The following is a 12,167-nucleotide window of genomic DNA, read 5'->3' as shown; positions in this document are numbered from 1 at the left end:
TTTTTTTTTTTGCGGTACGCGGGCCTCTCACTGCTGTGGCCTCTCCCGTTGCGGAGAACAGGCTCTGGACACGCAGGCTCAGCGGCCATGGCTCACGGGCCTAGCTGCTCCGCGGCATGTGGGATCTTCCCGGACCGGGGCACGAACCCATGTCTCCTGCATCAGCAGGCGGACTCTCAACCACTGCGCCACCAGGGAAGCCCCGCGACCTCCTTTTAACTAGTAGTTCTCCCAATCATGAATCCTGCTAGGCTACATAGTCTACGTAAATACTTTGATGTAACTGATAAGTCCACCTTCCTCTCTCATACTTCCTTTGAGCCTGTGATCTCTTTCCTGTTTTGTCAATAAGAAGTTTGTTTCAGGGAAAGGATTTACAGCAGAGAAAAGTCTTTCGTATTTCAAGAGCTGAGGCCCAGGGGAACTCAGAGGACGGAGAGTTGGAGCAAGGCTCGGGAGCAAGGTAGCTCTCAACTCCAGTCCAGAAAGGATTCCCTGGATGGATGGGAGGAGAGTTGCAGGGGAAGCCAGGGAGGGTGTGTGCTGATGTGTGTTCTTGTGAATGGAGTTATAGGTCCCACCAGCAGAGGGGACAACGGACACTTCACGTGGGTCTGGGAGAAGAGAGACCTTGTCTGTCAGGCCTGGGAGAGGTGACAAAGCCTCAGTTTTCCCATATGTGGGTGTGGGAAGAGAAGAGTAGAAATGCCTGTGTGCCAAGGCAGAGGGACCTGGGCACCTCACACATGAGAGGATTTGAGTGTCAGAGATCAGGATGCAGGGGATGAAGAGGCTCTGTTGGCTCCAGTAAGTGGCCTTTCACCCCAAGTGACATGAGCGAAACAATGTAGTACTATGAACCTGAAGAGGATAACAAAAGGGGCAGAGAGCCTGACAGGGCTTAGTAGCTGGAACAAGGTCTTTAGAGTGATGGATGGATGAAGGAACACTTGACAGGAGAAGGACATCTCAGGCAATGCTGCTGTGCACAGGGACCAGGCCAGGACAGAGCCTCCCAGCAATCCCTGAGTACTATATGAACCTGAGAACACAGACATGGTCCTGGGCAAAGCAAGGAGAGTAGTAGAGAGTTGTTGCTAAATTGATTGAATTTCTATTAACTAATAGAATGGGGACTTAAAAGAGAAATTAAGTTATTACGGAAAAAATTTGTACTCTTGCTTATTGAAATTTCTTCCTGCAATATCTGAGTACCTGCCTGAGTCATAGGGTCCTTGGGCAGCAGCCTGTGCCATTCGTTACTGTTGTCAAACCAGAACCTGTCACAGCACACGGCAGACGAATACTTGAGAAGTATCGTATGGACCAATCAGTACTAAGATAGCATGGGGGTGGAGTACACGCTGTAATATTTTATAGAGATCAGGGAGGATTTGATGGAAATAAATGAAACTATGGATTAAAAATCTATCTAGTTAGATTATTATTATTATAACTAATGTTATATTAAAATACCTCGCAGGAAAAAAGGCATGTAAACATCAAATGTGTTTGTGCTTTTCTGAATAATTCATATTGCATGTTTCAAAGAATATGCAAAACTTCTCAAACCCAAGATATCTGTATTATTATGGGGGTTGCATGCTCAAATTTTTACGCAGATATATGTCTGTATGCATTTTAGAAAAATATATGTAATATTGGAAATGAAACAATTATACTGTATGCATTCATTCTTTACTGAATTATGGGCTAGAAACATATAATTTGAGTAGAAGATTAAACTCTGGCTGAAACACCATCATGTTTCTAATAAAAACTGAACAGATTTCACTGTTGGAAAAGAATTGAATGTTACAGAAAACCAGCAACCTAATAACCCAGAGCATGCAGGATTCCAATAAAATAATTACTTGTTCTAATCATTATGTACCTAGCTCTGTGGTTACTCTTCCTTTATCTTTTACACGGGGGAAAACGAAAATTGTAAGTTCCCGTTCAAAGTATTCAGAAATAAAATAACCCAGCTTTGAGCAGACTCATTTCCAACCTGAAAACATTATATATTTATATTGTTCTTCACAAATAGAGGAGGAAAAGCAAACAAATAAAAAAGAGGAAGTAATCACACAACATATTACAGCTTCCCACACGATGTTAGATTATTGCGGGAGAGCCAGCTGGCGAAATTATTGGGCTTCCACTGTTTCTCTGCTAGTTTCAAATTTGGTTTGAGCCTCTAGGGAAATGGGTTTGAATGTCTCATCTCATCCCTAGAAGCAACAAATCTCAGGGAAAAAAAAAAAAATCAGTTCATTTCTCGGAAGGAATTTGCACTGAATATGAAGCTGAGGCGGGCTTGCAGCGTTTAGAGGTTGACCCGCATCGTCCATCAAGGTCTGGGGGACTTAGGTCTGTGCCTGTGTGAGTCGTTCTCCAAGAAGGAATTGGCTCCTCGGATCCTCTGCCTCTCCACATGGGTTTATGGAGGTTTTCTCTTCAGCTGTGCTGGAATATGCCGGTTTGGTGGTGGGCTTTCCTCAGAGAGAGTTAGTGCTGTTTGGCAAAATAAAATAACATCGAGGATGGGCGATCAGAAAGAGTGCTGGTGATGCCAGCCTTATCTCTGCTGCCAGTCGGGACCTCCCTGAGTGTCCAAGGCATGAGAGGGTAGGAAATTAAGTGGTAGGAAATTGCCGATTCTTCCAACCACGTGTCTAGCCATATTTTAATTGTTTCATACCTGTAACTTCATTTAAATCTATGCAAAGCATCTCGACGAAATAAGAGACAGTAGTCTCTTATTTCTCAAATGCCCCTCCGGCTTCTTTTTTCAGCTTAGAGAAAAACTGATTTTTCTTGGTTAATGCAGAGTCGGATAAGAACTGGCCTGCTCACTCCTGGGCCAGCCCTCTTTCAAGATCCATGCGATAAGCCTGAATCACCAAAGAAGCCAAAAATATATATCAGTTAAAACCAACAATAACTTGCCTACTGCAGTATATTGCAGTAATGCCTTACAAGTGCTAACGTTAATAAAAAGAATGAGATTAAGAGGCATATGTTTGTGTTTGTTTGGAAGCTCTTTCCCCAGGTCTAGGTTTTCAGCATCAGCTTGGAATTAGGAAGTACCGCCCAGGCAGCAGGAGCTCAGGAATACCCAATTTTTAATACAATTATAAAACAAAACAAAAAAACCACTCAGAGTTGATATTTCTTTCTTCAATTATGAAAATGAATGGTGTTTGAATGCTGTCTCCCAAAGCCTGGACCGTGGTCAATTATTTGAACAAGAAAAAGCACAGAGAAACACATTTTTGTGAAAAGAACAAAATTTCACCTAAATTTATGAAGTATTAGCCGAGCTTTTGAAATGTATAAAATATGTGAAACATTCCATCAAGCCAGTCATACTTGAGCCTTGTCACCATATGCACAATATCCTTTTGTTGCCTATAAACTATTGTTGCATCCTAATAAGGAAATGACTCTGGGTATAATGATATGTTTTTCCCCTTCTTAGTAATGAGTATATTAGTCTGAATCAAAAGAAAAAATCTGTTTTATATTCTTTTTCTGGCACGGAGCTATAAACAAGTACTCCAGTACAACTTAGAAAGTAGAGAACTTAGCAAAACTTGTGCTTTGGAATGCTCAACATTTCTGAGTCATTACATTCCACTGAACTTTTGCAGATCAGCATATGCAGCATATTTTAGACCTATGGCGTATTTCAACAGCGTAAGTCCACTCAGCCAGTCATGACCTTGAGTCACCCCCAGAGACTTTTGTGTCCTCTCTGTGTCTGATAAGCACTGGCAAGAAAGTTGTGAAAGATTTCAAAGGGACCACTGTCCCCTGGAAGCTCCCCACTACCCATTAGCTCGCTCTGGTATCCTCTGAGCCAAACTATCTTCCAAGTCATTACAAGGACTTTTTGGTGATAGTAGTTAAAGGGCTTCAGGGTCATTTATGGAAGAAAGCATTTATTATAATCTGTTCACACACATAGAAATAACACAATGCCCAGGGCACATACATTTCATTTCTTATTATCTTTGTTAATGCCTCTTATCATTATCTCAGACTCTCCAGAGTTGTAGCAGGGGGTTAGACGATGGACAAATGGAAAGCCCCATTCTGCTGGAGGGTCATGGAAGCAAAAATGAAACCATAATGTCAACAATGAATGATGAGCTACAAACGCTGCCATGAACTCAGCTGAGTATGGAGAATCTAGACATCCTGATATATTTCCAGCCTTCGGGGAGGTGTTTCTGCAGTAAGGAACCTGCTTTCTGAAGAGAACAACTCCTGTTTGTTCTGAGGGTTCTCTATTCTATCTCTTGTAATGAAGACTCCAGATTCAGAAAGGGAGAGCTTTCTTGTGGAAGTTGCTTTAGCTGAACTAAGGGTGTGTCTTGGTGAGCTTGGACTTTGGTAACAAAATACCACTCGGTAGAATGAGTGGCTTAACGAGCAGACATTTGTTTCTCACAGTTCTGGAAGATGGAAAATCCAAGATCAATGTGCCATCAGATTCGGTTCTTGGCGAAGCTTCTCTTCCAGGCTTGCAAAGTACTGCCATCTCTCTGTGTGCTCACACAACCTTTTTTTTCATGGGTGGTGAGACAGACAGAGAGAGAGAGAGAGAGAGAGAGAGAGAGAGAGAAATCTCTTGTCTCTTCCTCTTCTTATAAGGCACTAAGCCCATCTTGGAGACTATACTCATCACCTCATCTAAAGCTAATTAATTATCTACCAAAGGCCCCATCCCCAAATACAATTACATTGGAGATCGGGGTTTCAGCATATGACTCTTGTGGGGACATGATTCAGTCCATAACAGGTATGGTGAGCTTTCTTCCACAGAGGGACCTTCTCTGCTGTAGGTGCCTCCCTTCATGAAGTTTCCACGGACCCATCTCATTCCACTTAGGTCTTTAAAATTGCACATGACCATTTGATGATTTCGCAAGGATAAGTTTTGTGATGATGACAGCTGGCTTCACACCTGAAGAGATGTGTTATCACTTTATTTGCAAATATTAGACTTATAACTGTCAACATAGCAGAATAAATCACATTAATTGTGTTTTTCATCTCATCACAATAAACAGAAGAAAAAGAAAGTATTACTGGCTTTTAAATCACTAGAAACTAAAGCGTTTGTACAGCGAAGGAAACCATCAACAAAATGAGAAGGCAACCTACTAAATGGGAGAAAATATTTGCAAATGATATATCCAATAAGGGGTTAATATCCCAAATATATAAAGATCTTATATAATTCAATATTAAAAAAACAATTTGATTAAAAAATGGGCAGAGAACCTGAACATTTTTCCAAAGAAGACATACAGATTATCCAACAGCCATATGAAAAGATACTCAACATTACTAGTCACTAGGGAAATGCAAATCAAAACCACAACGAGCTACCATCTCACACCTTTCAGAATGGCTGTCATCAAAAAGTCAACAAATAACAAGCGTTGGCAAGGAAATGGAGAAACGGGTACCCCCATGCACTCTTTGTGGAAACATAAACTGGTACAGCCACTATGGAAAACAGTTTGAAGGGTTCCTCAAAAAATTAAAAATAGAACTACCATATGATCCAGCAATTTCACTCCTGGAAATGAATATATGAATGAAAGTATATATAAATATTACTCAGCCATAAAAAAGATTGAAATCTTCCCGTTTGTGACAACATGGGTGGACTTAGAGGGTATTATGCTAAGTGAGATAAAGTGAGACACAGAAAGACAAATACCATTTGATTTTACTTATATGTGGAATCTGAAAAACAAATAAACAAATAACACAGAACAGAAACAGATTCATAGACACAGAGAACAAACCAGTGGGTCCTAGAGGGGAGGGAGTTAGGGGCTTGGCCAAAGTATCTGAAGGGGATTTAATGGCACAAACTTCCAGTTATGAAATAATAAATCACAGGGATGCAATATACAGCAAAAAGAATATAGTCAATAATACTATAGTAATTTTGAATGGTGACAGATGGTTACTAGACTTATTATGGTGACCATTCTGTAGTGTATTTAAAAGTCAAATTACTATTTTGTACACCTGAAACTAACATAATATTTGTACACCTGAAACTAACATAATGTTACATATATTACATAATATTGTAATATTTTGTACACCTGAAACTAACATAATATTGTGAGTCAACTAATATATTTCAAAAAAAAGTATGGTTGATCCATGAACAACACTGGTTTGAACTGCACAGGTCTATTTGTACTTGACTTTTTTTCAACAAATATGTACTACAGGATCCAAGTTTGGTGGAATCTGAGGATGTAGAACCTCGCATATGTATGGAAGACTGTAAAGTTATGCATGGGTTTTCAACTGTATGGAGGGTTGTTGTCACTAACCCCTGTGTTGTTCAAGGGTCAACCATAAACAAATCACTAGAAACATCATGCATTAAAAACATGTTGAACTACCTGTCTACCCAGGCTCAAGCTTTACAATTCTCTGTGTAGCATAACTAACTTTTATTCATTCTTTATCCTTAAAACTTTGTAATACATTAGAGTTGGAAAGGACCAAGTTCATCCAAGTTCAAGTCCTGGTTTTTCTCTGATACACTGACTTCCTGACCCTTGAGGTAGGCTGTTCTCATGACCCTTCAGGGAAAGCTACTGGGAGGAGGCCAGTTGATAGACAGCCTCCAGCTGCTGTATCTTCAGGTCCACTTCAATGTTCATGCCAAGGTCACATTCACTCCAGGCTTCTCCCAGTCAATGAATGAAAACAGTGGGATACAAAACTTGGCCAATTCATCCCAATGGAGGAATCCTTAGACGAGTAATCTTTGCTTTGGTTTGCCACTTCAGCCTGACCAAGAATGTCTTGGAGCTATCCTTGCAGTTTAGAACTCTTCTTACCTAATACTTCCTCCGTCTTGTTCCCTCTTCACAGGTATCAAGCCCTGCATGACAATATGAAGGTCGTGCCCATCTACTCCTGCCCCCTCTCTCCTAGCTCTTTCACGGGTTTTTCCCTCAGTGAGTCTCTTGCACATCTAATTCTATCTTGAGGTCTGATTCTCAGAGGACATGAACTGATGCACTTCCCCAGGTACCATTAGCTGAGCCTCTTGTTGACTCTGCTGCATATCACTCTGCATTCCTATGTTTGTCTCTCAGGGCTCCTTGACCCTGGGAAGTGTCGTAGTCTGCTCGAGCTGCCATAACAAAATACCACAGAATGGGTGGCTTAAGCAATAGAAATTTATTTTCTCACCGTTCTGGAGGCAGAAAGTCCCAGATAAAGATGCCAGATGAATTTGTGTCTGATGAGACCTCCCTACTTAGCTTGCAATGGCACCTTCTCACTGTGTCCTCATATGGCGTTTTCTCTGTGCATGCATGTAGAGAGTGAGAGCTCTGGTATCTCTTCCTCTTCTTATAAGGACAGTAGTGCTATAGATTAAGGCCCTATCCCATGACCTCATTTAACTTTAATTTCTTCCTTAAAGCCCTATCTCCAAATACAGTCAAATTGGAGATTAGGGCTTCAACATGTGAGTTTTGGGAGGGCACAATTCAGTCCATAACAAGTAGGCACCACACAGTAGAGTTTCTCATATTAACTGAATTGAAATGAACCACATGACCTTGGCTAGGGCATTTCTCCTCTCCTGGCCTCAGTAAAATAATAAGATTGAATTGGTTAGCAAATCTATGAGCACTAAGAAGAAACACCCTTCCGAATTCAGACTCCTAGAAGAGACACAATGTGGTCACACTATTGTCTCCTTTGAAGCAAAGCTGACGATGAAGAAGTCAAATGAACAAGGATCCGGCAGCTTTGAAATCTTACCCTCCCTTTTGTCATAGTGGAACAATTGTGAATCTCATTGTCAACAGAGCATTTTGTTTCTTGCATTCTCTCCAGTGTATTGCCTTGCACGGTTTTTGTGTAATGGACTATTAAAAGCTAGTTGTGTGTGTGTTGCCTATCCAAACTCATAAAACAATGTGAATTGATGCTCAGAGCAAAGAGATGTGAAAATTTAGTGCAGGTGTCGGATTTACCTGGCTACTAGAGACATGCTCTTGTTGAGACCTTGGGCAGCAAAATCTGTTCAGCATGAAGTAGGTACTCTGTACATGGGTACTGAATGAATAAAAGCTGAATGGTGAGTGAAACATAGTGAGGGCTATTATATTTTAGATGAAAAGCAAAAGTGACTCAGGACCTTAGTTGTAGAAGTGACTCTCACAATGTTTAATACATACACATTGATTGCTCTTCAATTTTTATTGCAATTAGATGATGTCTTTTTCTATTATCAGTTTAATTCCATGCCTTTGTCAACATTTGTTCATTTCATGAATACTAAAAAAAAACAGTGAGCAATTAGGAACAGTTCTTTTGTGGTCCAAATGATCTATTTAGTCGTCTTGCTATTCATTCCTACACACAATCCTCAGAATATAAAACCTCCATAAAGTATCCCATTAATTAATGTAACATTCATGTAATTGCATTCTTTCTGTTTCTAGCAATATATATATACATACTGTGTGTTTAGAGAATTAGAGAATTTAATAGCTAGAAACAGTATCTCTAATAATGAAGATGAAATGTTCCTTTTCTCAGATCTGAATCTTTTATTTTTATTATTACTCAATTGCTTATATTAAGACAGAAGACAAGACTGGGTAAAAGGGAAAATAATAGAGTTTTCAACACAATTGAATGCACTGTTGAGAGGGGGCTCCCTTTTCTTTCATGTGAGAGACCAATCATGGAAAACTATTTAGGTAAGGATAGACTCAGAAAGCATCCTTCTCTTAAAATGGCATTCAGACAGCTGATGATTCAGATGGAGCAAAATTCTTGGGAAGCTGTGACAAATCACCTCAAATGTTCCCACTTCCCATTGGAAGCACTGTGGAAATCTTTCTCTAGCAGTAATAATGCCAAGAGAAAGACAGTAAATGAAACTATTCCTAATGTGTTCTGGTATTGTAAACATATGTGCATTGTATTCAAACACTCAGGATAACTTACTTACTGCACAGGCCAATTAGATCACCTCCAATCACATGTGGAAAGAGCTCAGGCTAATCTAATTGGTTCAGGGATGCTCCATTTAGTTCTGTGTTTCTGAGGCCTTTCTAATATTACAAACTGATCTGCAAACATGCTCTCCAGTGAGGAGAGCTCCTGCTCCTGGAAATAGAAATTCAGCAGAATACAGTTTGGAAAAATAACAATCTTAATGTGATTCTCAAATTTGAAATTAAAAAAAAAATCACTTTATTAAAGTATGATTGACATAAAAAAGACTGTACATAATTAATGTATACAACTTGGTGAGTTTGGAGATAAGTATACCCCTGTGAAATCATCACCATAATCTATGCCGTAAATATATCCATCACCTCCATAAATTTCTTCCCAACCTCTTTATTTATTATTATTACCATTATCATTTTTATTATTTTGTGATGAGAACACTTAACATAAGATCTATCCTCTTAGCTAGTTTTTAAGTATACCATATAGTATTGTTAACCATATATAGGCACTGTGACCTATAGCAGCTCTGTAGGACTTTTTCATCTTATAAATAAAACTTTGTATCCTTTGACTAATACCTCTCTATTTACCTCTCCCCGCACCCCCATCTCCTAGCCACCACCATTCTACTTTGCTTCTAGGAATTTGATCATTTTAGAGTCTTTTTTCAGTGGTATCATTGTAGTATTTATCCTTCTTGTCTGATTTATTCACTTAGCATAAGTCCCCCAAGCTCATCCATGCTATCGCAAATGGTAGGATTTCTTTCTTTTTAAAAAAATAAATAATATTCCATTTTATGTATACACTACCTTTTCTTTATCCATTCATCCACTGATGAACATTTAGGTTGCTTCCATGTCTTGGCTATTGTGAATAATGGTGCAACAAACATGGCAATGCAGGTATCTCTTCAAAGTCCTAATTCCTTTGTATATATAAGCAGAAGTGGGGATTCTGGATCACATGGCAGTTCTATTTTTAACTTTTTGAGGAACCTCCATACTGTTTTCCAGAGTGACTGCTCCAATTTACGTTCCCACCAACAATGTACAAGGGCTCCCTTTTTTCCACATTCTTATCAATACTTGTTATCTTCTATTTTGTTTTGTTTTGTTTTGATACTAACCATCATAACAGTGTGAGGTGATATTTCATTGTAATTTTGATTTTCATTTCCCTGGCAACAGCAGCACAAATTGATGTGTGGAATTATGTCAAACTAAACTGTTTCTGAAGAGCAAAGGAAATAATCAACAAAATGAGAAGGCAGCCTACAGAATGAGAGGAAGTATTTGCAAACCAAATATTTGATAAATAAGTACTATCCAAAATAGATAAGGAACTCCTACAATTTAATAGCAAACAAACAAAACCCAATTTTAAAATGGGCAAAGAAACTGAATAGACATTTCTGCAAAGAATACACATGAATGGTCAACAAGTATATGAAAAGGTGTTCAACATCATCAATCATTATGGAAACAATATAGAATATATTACAGAAACATAGAATTTTTAAAGACCTATTTAAAAGCAAATGATTTTCTAGGCAGGTGGATGTACTAGATGCAATTTGAAGGTCCTTTTTTTTTTTTTTTTTTTTTTTTTTTTTTTGGCAGTACGCGGGCCTCTCACTGTGGTGGCCTCTCCCATTGCGGAGCACAGGCTCCGGACACGCAGGCTCAGCGGCCATGGCTCACGGGCCCAGCTGCTCCGCGACATGTGGAATCCTCCCTGACCGGGGCATGAACCCGTGTCCCCTGCATCGGCAGGCGGACTCTCAGCCACTGCGCCACCAGGGAATCCCTGAAGGTCCTTTTGATACCTGTGTCAGGGAGGTAAATAGGAAGGACCCATGTCCACACAGTACAGTTCACAATAACCCTAAACGTTTGCTTAAATTCATTCATTCAGGAAAGCAATAATACTCTGAATTTAAATAGTACATTATTTATTAAACTCACAGTCTCACTTCAATAAAGATCTGGAGTGAGAAATAAAAAACTGCAAGGATGAAAACATAGACAATTACTTTTCTTATTTTGTAAAGATATAAACCCTTATAAGCAAAGTCAAATGTCAGGGGCAATAATGAATAAATTTTTGTTGTTTAGGACAGTATAAAATTATTGTCCTATAAAGCTCATAAAATATTTGTCCCGCACTGTATTCAAAACACCTCTGTAACAAGGGGATATCGTAAACATGTCTCTCTATAAATGCTAACAAATAGGTAAGCTTTGATGAAATGTCAGTGCAGAGCTGAAGAAGCTTTGTAATTCATAACAATAATAATTAGCATAATCATCTTTACTTTTCAAAGTGACTCACCCAAAGTCACAGAAAGCGAAAGCTGGTCCAGGACAAGGACACACTCTCAGATACATCTATATAAGAAAATTGTCATAAAGTCAACAGAGGATAAATATTTAAATGCTTTTATAAGGCTAGAGAGAGAGAAACTAAGGAGTAATAATAGCAAAATTAGTTCCCTTGAAACCTATCTTAATGTGCTTTTCCATACAACATTGATCCAACTATGTCCCACACTTTATCACTAAAAGATAAAATCAGAATAGTCTTGGGATAAAAGGGATAGAAGTGCCTTCAGAAGTTATTTTATATAAGATCCCATGTGACTCTCATGTCTCTTTTATTATATAAATATTTCATTCATTTCACCTACTTTAGATGGGTTTAAGGTACGATGAGGCTGAAAAGGGAGTCAGGCTCAGATCGTGAAGGGTTTTGTATGTTATACAAAGGTTTTTGGCATTTACCTACAAAGACGTTAATGAAGGATTTTAAGAAAGGAAGTAACCGGATCATATCTGAGAATAGAAAAGTCACTCTGTAATAGTGTGAAGGATGATTCCTAGAGGGATAGTAAATGGAGACCTAGAAAATTCAGTCATAGTACTTTTACTAACCCCGGAGTGAAAGGATGAGGGTCTGTACTAGGGCATTCATGTTTGGGGTGAAAACAAAAGCACATTATAGGATGCAGTAAAAAGCAATGCAGAGAGGGAAATTTATAGCATTGAATAGATATATTAGACTAGAAGTAAGTTCTAAAATAAGTTTAAGTTTCCACCTAGGAAACTAGGAAAAGAAGAGCAAATTAAATC

The sequence above is a fragment of the Tursiops truncatus genome, chromosome 17, assembly GCF_011762595.2.
Source record: "Tursiops truncatus isolate mTurTru1 chromosome 17, mTurTru1.mat.Y, whole genome shotgun sequence".
Classification (NCBI taxonomy): domain Eukaryota; kingdom Metazoa; phylum Chordata; class Mammalia; order Artiodactyla; family Delphinidae; genus Tursiops; species Tursiops truncatus.
This window is presented reverse-complemented; position numbering follows the sequence as displayed.